Below are 16902 nucleotides of genomic sequence, written 5' to 3' on the forward strand. Positions count from 1 at the left end.
ATTGCTTCCCCCTACTTATCCCTCCCGAGGAGATCACGAATGTAAAATTAGGGAGATTAGAGCGCGCACGGAGGCTTTCAGACAGTCGTTCTTCCCGCGAACCATACGCGACTGGAACAGGAAAGGGAGGTAATGACAGTGGCAGGTAAAGTGCCCTCCGCCACACACCGTTGGGTGGCTTGCGGAGTATAAATGTAGATGTAGATGTAGATGAAAATCCGAATCCATTTCGTAATTTTAAGCTACGCATTCTGAAGCCCAAAGTTATTAGACTTTTATGTTTCGAAGGATCGTTCTTATTGTCTCCCTCAGTGTCACCCTGTATAGCGCGTTTTTGGTATTCTGCTCCCTCAAAAAACTGCGACACAACTGATCAACGTTTTGAAATACGGGTGCCGTTCATAAATAATACAACACTTTTTTTTCTAAAAGGTGGTTGGTTTTGTTAATGATTTCACTACGCCATATTATTCCCCACTCTTTTGGTTACAGAACCGTATTTGTCAACATAATCTCCGTTCAGTTCGACAGCCTTACAACTCCTTGGTGTATACCCGCATGGTACCACTGTACTAGTCGACGTCGGAGCCAACGTACTGCCGTATCACTGACCTCCTCATCAAGGGCCAAGTAACGCGCAAGTAATTCCGCAGTTCCACAATTCGGTGTCCTTTACGGTCTTCTGTTAGCCGGCGACGAACATAGCGAGCACACACCTCAGGGTACTCTCAACTGGTGGTCGAGTGTGTCAACACAACCAACGAGACGTCAAGGTGTGGAGCGCGATGTTTAATTGTGATCCATCGATCACCTCGAATGAGAATGTCCGCACGCTCCAACAATGCAGGAGTCCATATCAGTGTGCGACCGGCCACAGCACGGGTGATCGGACAGGTTAGAGCGAACTCAGTGTTATGATGACACACGTCTCGCTCAACCTTTGTTCACTGCCAGGTCTCTGTACCCATTCTACTGCTCGTGCAGCCGGCCGGAGTGGCCCAGCGGTTCTAGGCGCTACAGACTGGAACCGGTCGACCGCTACGGTCGCAGGTTCGAATCCTGCCTCGGGCATGGATGTGTGTTATGTCCTTAGGTTAGTTAGGTTTAAGCAGTTCTAAGTTCTAGGGGACTGATGACCTCAGAAGTTAAGTCCCACAGTGCTCAGAGCCATTTGAACCATTGATTTGTCGCGCAAACAAAGTTGACACTCGGCGCGGTGGCTGATGGGAGCGACTGTAAATGGGAAATGGGGCCACCTTCCGACTCGCACAGTGAATGGGAAATGCCTTTACGGTCGCTCACTTCAGCCACCGCGCCTTGCGTCAACTTTGTTTGAGCGTGTAGTATACGGGCCAATGAATATCTGCATACTCTGATTTTCCACGAAAAGAAACTCTATGACAGCTTTCTGCTTGGAACGCATCACTGTAACAGACGGGCTACGTAAAGCGCCGCAACCTATCGGAACTTCATCGTGTTGCTGGGACTGAAGCGGGAATGTTCCACGACGTGTCACGTCATATTCCTCTTTCAACCGAAACTGGCCAAGAAAAAAGGTGTTACATAACTTATTGAGCGCCCCTCGTATCTAAAAGTATACTACTGGCCATTAAAATTGCTACACCACGAAGATGTGATACAGACGCGAAATTTAACCGACAGGAAGATGATGCTGTGATGTGCAAATGATTAGCTTTTCAGAACATTCACACAATGTTGGCGCCAGCGGCGACACCTACAACGTGCTGACATGAGGAAAATTTCCAACCGATTTCTCATACACAAACAGCAGTTGACCGGCGTTGCCTGGTGAAACGTTGTTGTGATGCCTCGTGTAAGGAGGAGAAATGCGTACCATCACGTTTCCGACTTTGATAAAGGTCGGATTGTAACCTATCGCGATTTCGGTTTATCGTATCGCGACACTACTGCTCGCGTTGGTCGAGATCCAATGACTGTTAGCAGAATATGGAATCGGTGGTTTCAGGAGGGTAAACCGGAACGCCGTGCTGAATCCCAACGGCCTCGTATCACTAGCAGTCGAGATGACATGCATCTTATCCGCATAGCTGTAATGGATCGTGCAGCCACGTCTCGATCCCTGAGTCAACAGATGGAAGACAACAACCATCTCACGGACAGTTTTTACGACGTTCGCAGCAGCCTGGACTATCAGCTTGGAGACCGCGGCTGCGGTTACCCTTGACCCTGCATCACAGACAGGAGCGCCTGCGATGGTGTACTCAACGACGAACCTGGGCGCATGAATGGCAAAGCGTCATTTTTTCGGATGAATTCAGGTTCTGAATACAGCTTCATGATGGTCGCATCCGTATTTGGCGACATCGCGGTGAACGCACATTGGAACCGTGTATTCGGCATCGCCATACTGGCGTATCACCTGGCGGGATGGTATGGGGTGCCATTGGCTACACGTCTCGGTCACCTCTTGTTCGCATTGACGGCACTTCGAACAGTGGACGTTACATTTCAGATGTGTTACGACCCGTGGCTCTACCCTTCATTCGATCCCTGCGAGGCCGGCCGGAGAGGCTGTGCAGTTCTAGGCGCTACAGTCTGACGCCGAGCGACCGCTCCGGTCGCAGGTTTGAATCCTGCCTCGGGCATGGATGTGTGTGATGTCCTTAGGTTAGTTAGGTTTAATTAGTTCTAAATTCTAGCCTACTGATGACCTCAGAAGTTACGTCGCATAGTGCTCAGAGCCATTTGAACCATTTTGATCCCTGCGAAACCCTACATTTCCGCAGGATAACGCACGACCGCATGTTGCAGGTCCTGTACGGGCCTTTCTGGATACAGAAAATGTTCGACTGCTGCCCTGGCCAGCACATTCTCCAGATCTCTTACCAATGGTGGCCGAGTAACAGTCTCGTCACAATACGCCAGTCACTACTCTTGGTGAACTGTGGTATGGTGTTGAAGGTGCATGGGCAGCTGTACCTGTACACGCCATCCAAGCTCTATTTGACTCAATGCCCAAGCGTATCAAGGCCGTTATTACGGCCAGAGGTGGTTGTTCTGGATACTGATTTCTCAGGATCTATGCACCCAACACGGGTGAAAATGTAATCACATGTCAATTATAGTATCATACATTTGTCCAATGAATTCCCGTTTGTCATGTGCATTTCTTCTTGGTGCAGCAATTTTAATGACCAGTAGTGTAAATATTTTTCCAATTCTCTTTGTTCCACGTAAAGAATACTGGAACATACGATGTCCATAGTTTGTCCTTAGAAAAATGTCCTAAAATACCTGTCTCATCTGTTTCTTCACCGCCTCCTACGATAGCATCATAGATATTCGGGTGCTGACACGAGTGGGGAACTCCGGTTCACTCAGCAGTTAACCACATGGCGCCGTTCACGCACAGCTGAGTCAGATGACTTGTCCCTCGGCCTCCGATTCCTCGACGTCTGAGCCGAGGGGCCACCTTCCGACTTGCACTTCAGCTAGCGGGATCCGTCGACCAGCGCTTCTACGACCAGAGAACGCTGCAGAAGGCGTGAAGACCCCGGCAGCAGGGGTGTGGCGCGAGCGGGCGCGCCAATCGGCCGGCAAGCAGCCCGTGCAATCAGCGGCACTGCTCGCCTTAATTAGCGAGGGCGTGCCCGGACGCCCGCGCACGCACCAACACACACACACACACACACACACACACACACACACGTTCACCCACACATGCCGCCTGCGGGAACGCCCACCACACCTGGCTGCTCGCGCAGCCGGCAAAGCACCTGCCAAACAACACTGCTGGCAATGCCCGTCCGCGGAGGGAGCAATGTTCGCTTCAAGGACGACGCTGCCACATGTTGCATTCAGCAAGACCTGCTTCCCTCTTTTGGATGGTCGTGTTGTGATATGTAGTTCCTCTTCCAGCTGTTTGCATCGTTATCCTCCGCTCAAGTAGTACAGCGTGGATAAATCGAAATACGAACACCTACGGGAAAATTCCAGGGGGCTTTGGAGAAAAAAGCAGCAGTTGGGGTTGGGTTGGGTTGTTTGGGGAAGGAGACCAGACAGCGAGGTCATCGGTCTCATTGGGTTAGGGAAGGACGGTGAAGGAAGTCGGCCGTGCCCTTTCAAAGGAAGCATCCCGGCATTTCCTGGAACGATTTAGGGAAATCACGGAAAACCTAAATCAGGATGGCCGGACGCGGGATTGAACCGTCGTCCTCCCGATTGCGAGTCCAGTGTCTAACCACTGCGCCATCTCGCTCGGTAGCAGCAGTTGTATGGATAGCAAACGCTCAGATGGAAAACCAGGATTAGTCAAAGAGAGGAAAACTGAAAGATGGAAGGAATATACAGAGATAGGTTGAAGTTAGATACAGTAGGAATTAGTGAATTACAGTGGCAGGAGAAATAGGACTTCTGACGAAGTAAATAAAGTATAATGAATACAGTATCAAGTAGGAGTAATGCAGTCTACATCTACATCTACGTGATTACTCTGCTATTCACAATAAAGTGCCTGGTAGAGGGTTCAATGAACCACCTTCTTGCTGTTTCTCTACCATTCCTGTCTTGAACGGCACGCGGGAAAAACGAGCACTTAAATTTTTCTGTGAGAGCCCTGATTTCTTTTATTTTATCGTGATGATCATTTCTCCCTATGTAGGTGGGTGCCAACAGAATGTTTTCGCAATCGGAGGAGAAAACTGACAAGGTTTAATAATGAATGACAAAATAGGAATGCGGAAATTCTGCTATGAACAGCATAGTGAAAGCATTATCGTAACCCAGAGACACACGACGCCAACACCCACCACAGCAGTAAAAGTTTATATGCCATATTGCTCCGCAGATGATGAAGAGATTTAAGAAATGTACGATGAGATGAAAGAAATTATTCTAATAGTTAGGCGAGACGAAAATTTAGTTGCGGTGGGTACTAGAATCCTATAGTTGTATGTAGGCTGCTTAGGTTTTTATGTTGGTAACGCCACGTAGCGCTCTGTATGAAAATCACTGGCTATGCTGTGTGCAGTCTGTGGCTGGTTGGCATTGTTGGTATATTCGCTATTGTAGTATTGGGCAGTTGGATGTGAACAGCGCGTAGCGTTGCGCAGTTGGAGGTGAGCCGCCAGCAGTGGTGGATGTGAGGAGAGAGATGGCAGAATTTGGAGAGAGGACGATCTCGACGTGTGTCCGTCAGAAAGAGTAAATTTGTAATACTGGATGTCATGAACTGATATATATATTACGACTTTTGAACACTATTAAGGTAAATACATTGTTTGTTCTCTATCAAAATCTTTCATTTGCTAACTATGCCTATCAGTAGTTAGTGCTGTCAGTAGTTAGAATCCTTTATTTAGCTGGCAGTATTGGCGCTCGCTGTATTGGAGTAGTTCGAGTAACGAAGATTTTTGTGAGGTAAGTGATTCATGAAAGGTATAGATTATTGCTAGTCACGGCCATTTTTTTGTAGGGATTATTGAAAGTCAGGTTGCGTTGCGCTAAAAATATTGTGTGTCAGTTTAGTGATGATCAGATTAAGTAAAGAGAGAAATGTCTGAGTACGGTCAGTTTTGGTCAGCTGTTTGAAAATCAAATAACGTAAGAGGTTTATCAGCACAGAAAATTTATAAATTACTGTGTCCTTGGAGTTCTTGCTCGCCGTCCTAACTGAAGTTTGAGGAAGCAGGGCAAGCAGTCAGGTCATAACCCGTGTGCTGACATGGATATTGAGGACGATGGCTTGTAAGATGTATCATCGGGAATAAGCGAAGTCCATTCCGTCCCGCTGATGTCATTTGAAAATTGTATTACAAAAATCTTTCAATAAACGATTTCTGATTTTTTCAATTTTTTTTCATTATTGAGACCTCCATAATATGCTAGAAACGTTAGGCGAGTCATTGCGTTCCTGTCTCCCCTACTCCAGTCCAACCTCCTGTTGCGATTAATATCAAAACAAAGCCCTAGGTTGCAGGAAGCACTTGACCACATTGCACGAAATAAGCTGATGATGACTGCTCCGGTGAAACGCATCGTTTCTGAACCAATAAAGAGATTTCAGCAACCAGCGACTGTTAATACTAATCCTTTAATTGTGTTGCGCAGTTTACATAGACAGTCAAAAGCGGCACTTATCTCTGCTCTATTAAGTTATTGAAGCAATATTCTTCAGTACTGGGAATCGAACTTGTATCCTCCCTTCGCGAGTGACCCTCGACAGTTTAAAGACTGGCGTTATTGCGCATAGTGAACTGGTGATTTCTGGCTACGTAAGACGTGAAAGTTGGAGCGAGCTGCAGGCGTCAAGCTACGTCGTAATAGCGCTCCGACTTTATATCGGAAGGTGCAACTTAAAAAGTCAGGGAGGCGACAGAGCCATTAAAGCAAAGCAGGACTGGCCTTGTCGCGCCGCTGGGAAGCGGAGGAATAACGGTGGCTGCGCCGGAGGAGGAAGACGCGAAGTGTGGGTGTCTGTGGGGGCGAAAGGGGCGGTGGCAGGAAGGGGAAGGGGGGGATGGGAGGGGGAGGGGTGGAGATGCAGCCCGCGGGGGGTCGCGGCCATCCTCACCGAGAACAAAGCCCGCAGCCACCAGCAGCGAGGCACAAGGGTGACGACGAGGATGGTGGGGTGAGACTGGGGGCGGGAGGGGGGCAGGAGGAAGCTATTTCGGAGGCACATTGTCGGCGCAGCCGCCGCGAGCCAGGCTTCTTGCAGATCTCGTCTGCAATTCCGTGTGTAGTCGCCCATTAAACATTTAGCCGGCTCGCCGCTTGGGGCGCGCCTGCAGCCGCCGCGGCGACGCTGGCGCACTCACGTGGTCGTTCGTGCGAAGCTCCAGAGGAGGGGTCGCTGCGAGGCCGAGAGGGTGTGAGCCGCCGCCACCGCTGCGGTCTTGGGGGGGGGGGGGGGGGGAGGGCTTCGTCGGTGGGGTGTAGGGAGGGCGCGTGCGATGTAGAACTTACAGATAATCCCGCGAGGGCTCCAGAGGTTTTCATTAGTAAGTAACCGTTCCTGGAACGTTTCAGTAATTCGCCGATCAAACTTCCGCGGAACAGCGCGGTTTTTGCCCGAGTTTGCTCCCAGCTTTACCAAGGCTGCGACCGCCGCTTCAGTACACACAGTCTTCTTCTGCTTCTTCAGCTTTAAAAGGGGTGCCTTAGGCCCGTTCCGCCACCGCTCTCACTTCTTTCTTAGTCCGCCTCGACCTACTCACACAGCGCCACAGAATCACCCCCATAGTGTCGTGACCTCATTCTTGTTTTCCTGAAGAACTTTTTCGTCTCTCAGTGAGATCCTTTCCGTTGACCAACATTCGTGACGATATATGAGGCTCTGTGTATCATTAGGGCCAAAGCACAGACGTTTAGTATGGAGAATAATAGATGTTTGTAAAAAGCAAAAAATGGTTCAGATGGCTCTGAGCACTATGGGACTTAACTTCTGATGTCATAAGTCCCCTAGAACTTAGAACTACTTAAACCTAACTAACCTAAAGACATCACACACATCCATGCCCGAGGCAGGATTCGAACCTACGACCGTAGCGGTCGCGCGGTTCCATTGCAGCGCCTAGAACCGGTCGGCCACCCAAGCCGGCTGTGAAAATCAAATTTGCAGGCAAACCTTCTATGTTACGGTCTGACATCCTATATTTCATATGAAAAAGCAATTTATCTTGTTTATGTTACGGAATTTTAATTAATCTTTAAGATTATTATTATAATTAATGTTAATTTACAAAATATTCGTGTATAGTTTAGAGACAATAGTGTGTTTTCGGTACTTGAAAAGGTTGCAATTAATGAGAATCTGTCCGCCGCGATAGCTGAATGGTCAGCGTGGCGGACTGCCGTCCTAAGGAGGCCTCGGGTTCGATTCCCGGTTGGGTCGGTGATTTTATCCGCTCAGGGACTGGGTGTTGTGTTGTCTTCATCATCATTTCATCCCCATCCGGCGCGCAGGTCACCGAATGTGGCGTCGAATGTATAAGACCCGCACCAAGGCGGCCGGACCTGCCCTGTAAGGGGCCTCCCGGCCAATGACAGTCCCCGGCAACGTGTGAAACATAATCATTGCAAAATTTCTGAGATGTTCATTGTTACCGAGTACATCAACTTCTCGTTTGGTAGTGAGAGTGCTAAAACTTTTGAAGGTTATTAAATCCACAGTGTCCGTTTTACAGACAATGGAAGGTTCAGCTACCCTTGCTTTCAGTATAACATTACAGCAATCAACAGGTGAGAAAACTGGTTCAGTTTTCTTCGGTGCAAAGCTAAAAATTTGTGGTTTGGGCCAATATGGAATTGAATATCAGTGAAATCGGTGAGTTTCTCGGGAATGCCCAAATATAAAATGTGGGCCTTTCACACAGATAAAGCTTCTAAAGGGTGGGGAGGGTTCTTAGGCTTCCCTAAGACTGTAAACCCTTAAAAGAAAATCAGACAGATTCGAAGGCCGCCAAGTGAAAGCCCCACTATCCTACTATACTTGCACAGGCCTTATAAGGTGGCCTGGTGAATTTTCCCAATGACTACTAGAGCCCAAATCAACCTCGGATCAAGGTCAGTTATACCCATGACTTCCTGGCGAATAAAAAGGTTAAGAATAAATGGGTTGCTAATAAAATTAAGGTATGAACGTGGAATGTCAGAGGTTTTGCAAACAAAGGAGAAAAGTTAGGAGAAATTATAAAAAAGACTGAGGTAGACATAGCTTCCGTAATAGAAACAAATGAAAAGCTACTGGGTAACAAGTACGTAGGAGAATATCTGATGTCATATAGCGGAACACGAAAACGGGAAAGAGCACGAAAAGGGGTTGCCATTTACATATGTTGAAACGCGTATGTATTCAGTACCAGCGATGGCGAGGCATGACAGAATCTCTGACCAGAGAGTTATTTATCGTTGCTAGTCTGCGCTTGACCGCGCGAGAGTTCTGTTACGTGTAGCGAGTCGGCAGGAACAGTTCAGTTGCGAGTTGTCTGTTGCGAGTTGGACTCAGTCGGAGTAGTGTGTGAGGAGTCGGCGGGCGTCGACATGGGTCTCTGGTCAAGGTTCGGGACGAGGTATATTGTTAAATAAGGTAATGAAGCAGCATTGCGCTCAGCCAATAACATTTGTTAATTGTAATTAATTTGTTCAAGAAATGCCCCAATAATAATTTTGTTTTCAAAGCAATCGTTTTTAAGAAAAGAATCATTCCAATTGAAACAATATTTCCTATGCTTTTCCTCCCAGAATCAATTTATCAGATTAATTATTGCACAGGGCCTAAGGTCAGCGATGCTGCCCTATTATTGTGGGTTTAATGATTAATCTTGATTTCTTAATTTTTGTGTCGATTTTACATTTGGGTCATTATTATTCTATAATTTTTGTGGGGAGCAAACATTTGGCTCGTTTTCATTATCATAGATTTTTCTTTTATTTCTGCGGGGAGGTTACGTTTAGCACGGTGACCATTCACATTTAAATATTTTCTGTTATTTTTGCGGGGAGGTTACAATGTAACGGATGCAATGGAGAATTATAGGGTACAGTTATATAAATGAAAGAATTATAGTTTTAACTGTCAAAAAAGGCAAAACTTGACCATCATTCTGTTTAAGCACTTGAGAAAGGAAAAAGCTGGTGTCTGTAAATTTCTATGGCAAACTGCAATCGGTTTTGGACAAGTACAATAAGAAGCATCAAATAATATTGACAAGAGATTTAAAGGCAAGGGTAGTGAATAAACCGAAGATTGTGAGAACAATGGGAGAAATCGTTAAAAATAACGATGGAAGATTAGATAGATATTTTGTTTCTTGTAACACACCGAAGGTAACCAATACATTCTTTTGGGAAAAAAAAAGATATCCATTAATTTTAATGGTCAGCTCGAGGATGTAGATCTCTAATTGACTACATTACCATTAATGAAAAACTGGAAGGCAGGGTAAGGAATGCAAGAGTGTCCAGGGAATATGACGTAGGCTCTGATAAGTTCTTGGTTGTTTCTCAAACAGACATCTACACGAAATGGAGAAAGAACAAAAAACTGCCAGAAGAGAAAATGAAGGAAAAAATCTACGAAGTGTGCCTACTAAATGAACAAAGCGTACGAGATCTGAACTAGAAGGAACTTAATCAAGAACTTGAGAAAAATAATGAAGCGGAAGAAATAGAGAAGGAATGGAATGATATAGAAACTGCAATTGAGAAAACTGCTGAAGAAGCATTAGGGAAAAAAAGATAAGGAGGAAGAAAGGATTAAAAATCTGAACATATGCATTAGATGAAGTTATAAGAAAAACAACATGACGCATCGTAAGTATGATGATAATGATGATGATGATGATGATGGTTCTCAGCGTCTCTTACAGGATAGTTAATATATAAGATTATTCAGAAGACGATTCCGTGAAAACTGTAAGATACACAGAAGACGGACATCAGGTTTTAACCAACATTACAGACTATCAATACGGGCACAGCTAGTGCGGCAGCATACGTCATTACGTGCGTGTAGTTCATTGAAGTCGCTGACAGGAAGTGCCTAGGAATGCAGACGATAGCCTACTTCACTGGACTGCGCAGTTGCAGGCGTAAACTAATTCGATGCGACGGTACGGAGCGGATCATTTGTGGAAGTGTTGTGGCACATCTCCCCCCTACCACAGCCACGCTACGTCGCATATTACGGATCGAAACTTGTAGAGATGCTTTGTAAACTGATATATTTGGTAGTTTGCATGCGACTGTCACTGTCTTCTGGAACAATGGAGGTACTTACGAATAACCCTGTATAATTTCACTAATACCGACCATTTTACTGGGAAGATAGGGGGACACGCTATGTGATGTTAAAGGTATCCAATATTCTACACAATGAAGAATAGAGTTCTAATCAGTGAAAGTTGTTCGTATATCTACTCCTTACTATTCTCACATGAGTGCACATGACAAAACGTAGTCGCTATGTGAACACTCTTGCCGTTTTAAATTCTAATGTGCATTGGAAAGGAGTTTAGTCTGTGAACCACATGGACATGATCGACTGTGTAGCCAGCTACGTAATTATGAAGGCTGTCTTACTACACCGAAGCTAATAATCATCACAAAAATTCCAGAATTAATCTTCCACTGTGCAATGGAATCTGTGCTGTTTCGAAACCTCTAGACTGATTAAAACTACACGCAGTTTCGCTACTCAAACCGTGAGTAGTGCCTGAGTAATGCGGTACATTATGGTTGTGTGTTCGAGTCTTGTTCTGCCATGTCGTTTTACCTGCCAGGAAGTACCATAAACGTCTGCAACTGATATGGTGGAAAACAAAGTATAATTTTAGAAATATGTACGCTTTTATAATTGCATTCTCAGACGCCACCTACTAAGACTGTGAAAGTCTCTATCGATGCTAAGCAGTTCTCCATTGCATCAATGAAATCAGGAAAAGTACAGTATTCGTGGAAAACACGAGATGACAAACGTATCAGCGGAAGTATGAGATAACAAAGTGACAACATCACAACGGCATTTTGTTAAATTCTTATAACTCATTACTCACATTCAACAAGAATGTTATTGAGAAATGAGATAATACAACGTTAAAGCATAGAAACCTATGAAATATCATATATTCATTTCTATATCTATTATTACTATTATTGCTGTTGTTGTCATGTACTGATCGTGTACTAATATGTCTATTTACATAGAAGAGTGGTGTAAAGATCCTAATCTTGAGAGGTGCAATAAATATGTAAATAAATAATATTATTGTCTCTGGCAGAATTTCACTTAATCAAACGACACGGTTCTGGAAACAAACTCTGTACAACAGTATCGATGGAGATCTCGTAACAAAATAAGTTTATTGGCATTTACATTATACGAAAAAGTGGTACAAGATGCCTGTCAGACTGTCAACATCTAGAAGCTACTTATCCGTGACTAAATCGTTTTTGTATATCCATAATGGTCGAAACAAGAAATTGTGAGAAATAGATCATGCTTCATTAAGTTAACTGTCAAAAAATTTTTGTCGAGTAGTTTCAATTATATTATCACTTTGTCAATTTTCGTAATAATCAGTTTAACACCCCTCATAGCAAGCATCATGACAGGTTTCTTTTATCATCGACAGTACCGTATCCCGTCAGTGATATTATTACTTACATAAGTTTTGGAAAAAATAATTTCAACTGGTGTGGTAATTGTTTCCAAATCAGTAATAAAGTCGTGGAATCGGCATACCGGGTCCATAAGCTGTACCAGAAACTTGCAGAACTCTTCACAGTCTCATGAGTAAGTACCTCAGTGATGTGATTACAACGTACATACGTTGTATTATCACTGGTTAGTTTCGGTGTTGGCCAGAAGTGATTAAATCGGTTATAAAGATATTGACTGCAACCAGATCTGTGAAATAAATTGTTAGGAAAATTATCTTCAAACGCTAAAAATTAATCCGCTTACATTTCTACATCAACAGAGATATATTTTTCTCCACTGAGATCGTTGCAAATACATATTTTAACTTGCTGCTAGCAATCATCCAAATACTAACTATAAAAATTAAAAAAAAGGGGAACTGAGAAAATCTACTGACTATCTATTCCTTTCACATGACTGGGAAACTCCAGTTCTGGGTAAGCTTCATTGTTCTTAGTTGGACAGAAATAGCTACTGTTAGTAGTTTTCATATCTTAGCTAATTACGAAGCCAGCAAACAGGAGAAAATAGTCTAAATAAAGAATTCGACCGAAAGCCTTCAAAGGTCAATGACATGGGATTTAATATACATGGCCTCTTGCCAAGAGTTGCGCACATGGCTGATACTCTAAGAATTGATGCCCCTTAGAGAAAATAACATTGATGTTCGTCTTTGTAATGCAACAAATCCAGTCTGGGTTCAGTGAAGCGAGTAATACACTCTCAGTGGAATCTGGTCTACGAACGTGGTTCATACAGTTAACTGCATGGTCACCTTGTTCCCCGAAAATGAATTTGCAGGAAGTTTTGTAGTCAATTAAACGAAGTTTTGTTTTATGCTATTCTGGAGAACAGCATGTAAAATTTTTAAACTCGGCTTACTCTTGTATTTATCAGAACATACAGCAGAACTAGTCTTGATAAAGATGGCATTGGTTGAGGACTATCTTAAAAGGTATTATATTATTCTCAGCTGTTGTGTACATACTTACACAGATCTTCAGCTTTCAGTCCGGAACTTCGCGGAAATTATCTCTGACGGAGTCTTTAAACAAGCCTCCTCAGTACCATTCGCACTAATTTCAATTAATTATTTCAGAAAGCATGGAACGAGCCTCCACTTAAATTTTTAACGGCTCTTCGCGAGCAATAACTTTGAACAACTTAGTCTCGGGATGGCTTTTTTAGTTGCCTGGTGACAGTTGCAGTTTTATTCTACCGTTCATGGCTCCCATGAAACAGCAAATTTTTTCTGAAACTGTTTCGTTGTTTATCGATTTGTGACTACGTGTTCATATCGCTGGCTTTAGATGCAACTGTGTATTAATGTTGCTAAAGCGCATGTGCCTCTCTCTACATTTGCATTAATTACGACTCATCTACATGGGATGAACAGAACAGTTAACATTTTAATGGCCGTAGTTATAAAGTAGTCATATAGTTTTGATCATGTTCGCTGGGATAGCGCACCACTGCACGAATAAGAATTTTCTTTAACATGGAACAAGAATTAAGTTTAGAAACTTGCCCGATTACAAATGCTGTATCGCGATGTGTTCTGTGCTGATAATAAAAAGAGTAATCTATTAAAGAAGCGAGCAATATAAGTTACCGCAACAGAGCCAGCAAATTTTCTACAGAAGTTTATTAATTTATTTTAGTGCAACTGGAATAACGTACGTGGTTAAAATTTTATATATAAGTACGAGTGCTTTTCGCTCTGCATATGCGACTTAGTTTTGGAAATTGCTATGAAATGGCGCAACGTAATGAATTTTTATGAGCCAATAACACTACGTAGAACGCGGAGCTATAAAAGTAACTATGGTAAACACCCTTCGACCACTCTCAATATTTAAATAATGGTGAAAGAAATGAAGTCATTACGTTTTCTAGCTGTGACAGGACAGGAGAGCCCCCGGAATGTTATTTATGACACTCCTGACGTAGAAATAGTTTTGCTTCTTTCAGAACCAAACACAAAAATTCTCGTTGAGTACGTTTCGGAACTGAGTATACGCTACAGTATTTGCAAAACTGCAAAGGGCATTGGATGGGGATATGAGGGTGAGTTCACTAGTTGCAGCATTTGCGGAAGAGTGAGTTCTATCCGTTTATCGCCCAGACTGACAAGAAATATTCAGTGACTGGTTGAACGTACTTTTTTAAGGTACCTGGCCGTCTTCCAATCTCCCTGATTTTCTTTTAATGGTTTACTCACCTACGGAAGCTGGCTTCCCTACACCCAAACTTCCTCAAATTCAAATGGTTCAAATGGCTCTAAGCACTATGGAACTTAACATCTAAAGTCATCAGTCCCCTAGACTTAGAACTACTTAAACCTAACTAACCTAAGGACATCACACACATCCATGCCCGAGGCAGGATTCGAACGTGCGACCGTAGCAGCAGCACGGTTCCGGACTGGAGCTCCTAGAACCGTTCGGCCACAGCGGCCGGCTGAAAGCCCTCCCTACACTTCACTTTACACTGGGGATGACAGGAAATGGGGAATGGGAAGGACAGGTTTGGGACAGGAGAAAGGGACCAATTGGCCGTTGTGGGACACACTTTGTCTGGCTCCTCTTCGGCCTGCCCGTCTTGGGTGATCGTTCTGGAAACTAAGCTAACGCCGCGTAGCCCTCGGAATCTAGACCAACCAATCTCCTCGGCCGCACTGACAGTGCTTCGTTAACGAGTTGTCCCCTGAAGAAGTGGCCTTATATATTGTATATTTTGACATTCGCGAAAAACTGTCTCGCCGATTTCCTTGATATTCAGTTCCATATGAGCCCAAAGCACAAAGCACATGTCCTGAGAATCTTTCCAGTTAATCTCAGTCTGTGATCTGCAACATCCTTTCATTCTACATGGTGGTTGTAATTAAACTTCCGCTACTTGAGAGAGCCCCCATGTTCGTAGGACAACGAAACTTCGTGGAAAAAACAGTAAGGAGATGCGGAGCAGAAATAATGGTAACTCATGCTCTCCCAGGAGAAATTCCCAATTTATTAATTTCGTACCAAGTTTACGTTTTAGGTCTAAAACGTTCAATGTGAGGACCATCAACATCCATGAGAGCCGGAACCGCATTAGACATTGCTCTACTGCTGCCCGAAACGCCTCAGGTAGGATGTTGGCCACCTCCCTCGCCATGCTCATCTTCGCCGTCCATTGTGCGTTATTGTCCCGTTCGTAAGCCCTGTCCTTTAGGTAACGCCACAGCCAGTAATCAACGGGTTCAAATCTGATAATCTTGGTAGCTACGCAGTTTGGAACGAGCGGCCAGTGATTCGGTTTTCTACAAACGTGTTACGGAGTAGCCAAGTGACCTCCCGAACCATGTGGGCTCGAGCTCCATTGTACATCAAAACAGTTGAGCCCGAAGTATCACTGTCCCGTATAGCAGGGATCGAATGTAAGGTGTTTCACTCTGCATGTACTTGGTCCTTATGGTCCGAGTTCACTGCACTGCTTAAAAATCGCACACTGCGTCAAGCAGTCTCAGCCATGGCCACAGTAACTTCCTCCAACAGTCTGTGGCGAAATTGGCCGTCGGCCTCTCCCAGGAGCAATTCCCAAATCGCCAGTTATTTCGACCTTCCCAACCATGTTCTGCAATCCTGGCGCAGAAAGAGTACCTCTCCGTATTCCGTTACTCGGTCGATAGTCGCTAAGAGCAGCATCACTGTTGCAGTAAAGCTGTGCCCATTTTGTCTAGACCCATGTCTAGCCTGCAACTGTAATGCACACTGAAGCACACAGTATCGGCACCTAATGGTAACTCATGACACTTATACTACTAACAACGTAAATTATGCAGCGCACAGTCTGACAACCACGCCTATAGAGTTGGGTAAAAAGCACTCAGTCTTCAGGCCCGTCGGGACCAACTGACCGCCGTGTCATCCTCAGCTGAGGATGCGGATAGGAGGGTCGTGTGGTCAGCACACCGCTCTCCCGGTCGTTATGATGGTTTTCTTTGACCGGAGCCACTGCTATTCGGTCGAGTAGCTCCTCAATTAGCATCAAGAGGCTGAGTGCACCACGTAAAATGGGAACAGCGCATGGCGGCCCGGATGGTCACCCATCCAAGTGCCCTCCACGCCCGACAGCGCTTAATTTCGGTGATCCGACGGGAACCTTTGTATACAGTTGGATACCCATACAGTAAATACTTTTCCGGCTTCACTGGCTCAAGTAGCGGAAGTTTAATTATAGCCATACAGTACTTTAGTCACTCTTCACAGTAATCCTAACAACGTGTGGCTTAACGACCTGATGCGAGACTTTCAATTGGATGTCACTTGAGTCTTTGTGCTCATGGCACGCGGTGTTCCCGGATGGCCACCATCCAAGTACTAACCGGGCCTGACGTTGCGTTACTTCAGTGATCAAGTCAGACCCCTTGTATCCAACGTAGCAAGGCCCTTGGCACCCTCGACTATTAATCCTGTTGTTGCGGTATCCATTGTTTTATCGTCAATAGTTCAATTGACAATTTACACTCTTTTTAATATTACATGTTACACTTATTTTCATCAATCCTGCACCAAGCATCGAACTTTTACGTCACCTCTAACATTACATTACAATTTTCTAAAGTTTGACATTCATGAAACAACAGCATCATCCGCGGACATCATCATAGAGCCGAAGACCCTCTCCTTCAGATCATTTAAACAGGCTGTTAAAAAAAAAGCGACAAAGATTTTGAG

General features: G+C 44.6%; 1 protein-coding gene across 1 annotated transcript in view; it reads right to left on the minus strand.

Moving 5' to 3' along the window:
- The window catches only part of LOC126260102 (cytotoxic granule associated RNA binding protein TIA1-like), a 1041743-nt gene that overhangs the window by 412735 nt on the left and 612106 nt on the right, over positions 1-16902 (minus strand). The gene's annotated exons all lie outside the window — the stretch shown is intronic.

This window comes from Schistocerca nitens, chromosome 5 (genome assembly GCF_023898315.1).
Source record: "Schistocerca nitens isolate TAMUIC-IGC-003100 chromosome 5, iqSchNite1.1, whole genome shotgun sequence".
In the NCBI taxonomy this organism is placed as follows: domain Eukaryota; kingdom Metazoa; phylum Arthropoda; class Insecta; order Orthoptera; family Acrididae; genus Schistocerca; species Schistocerca nitens.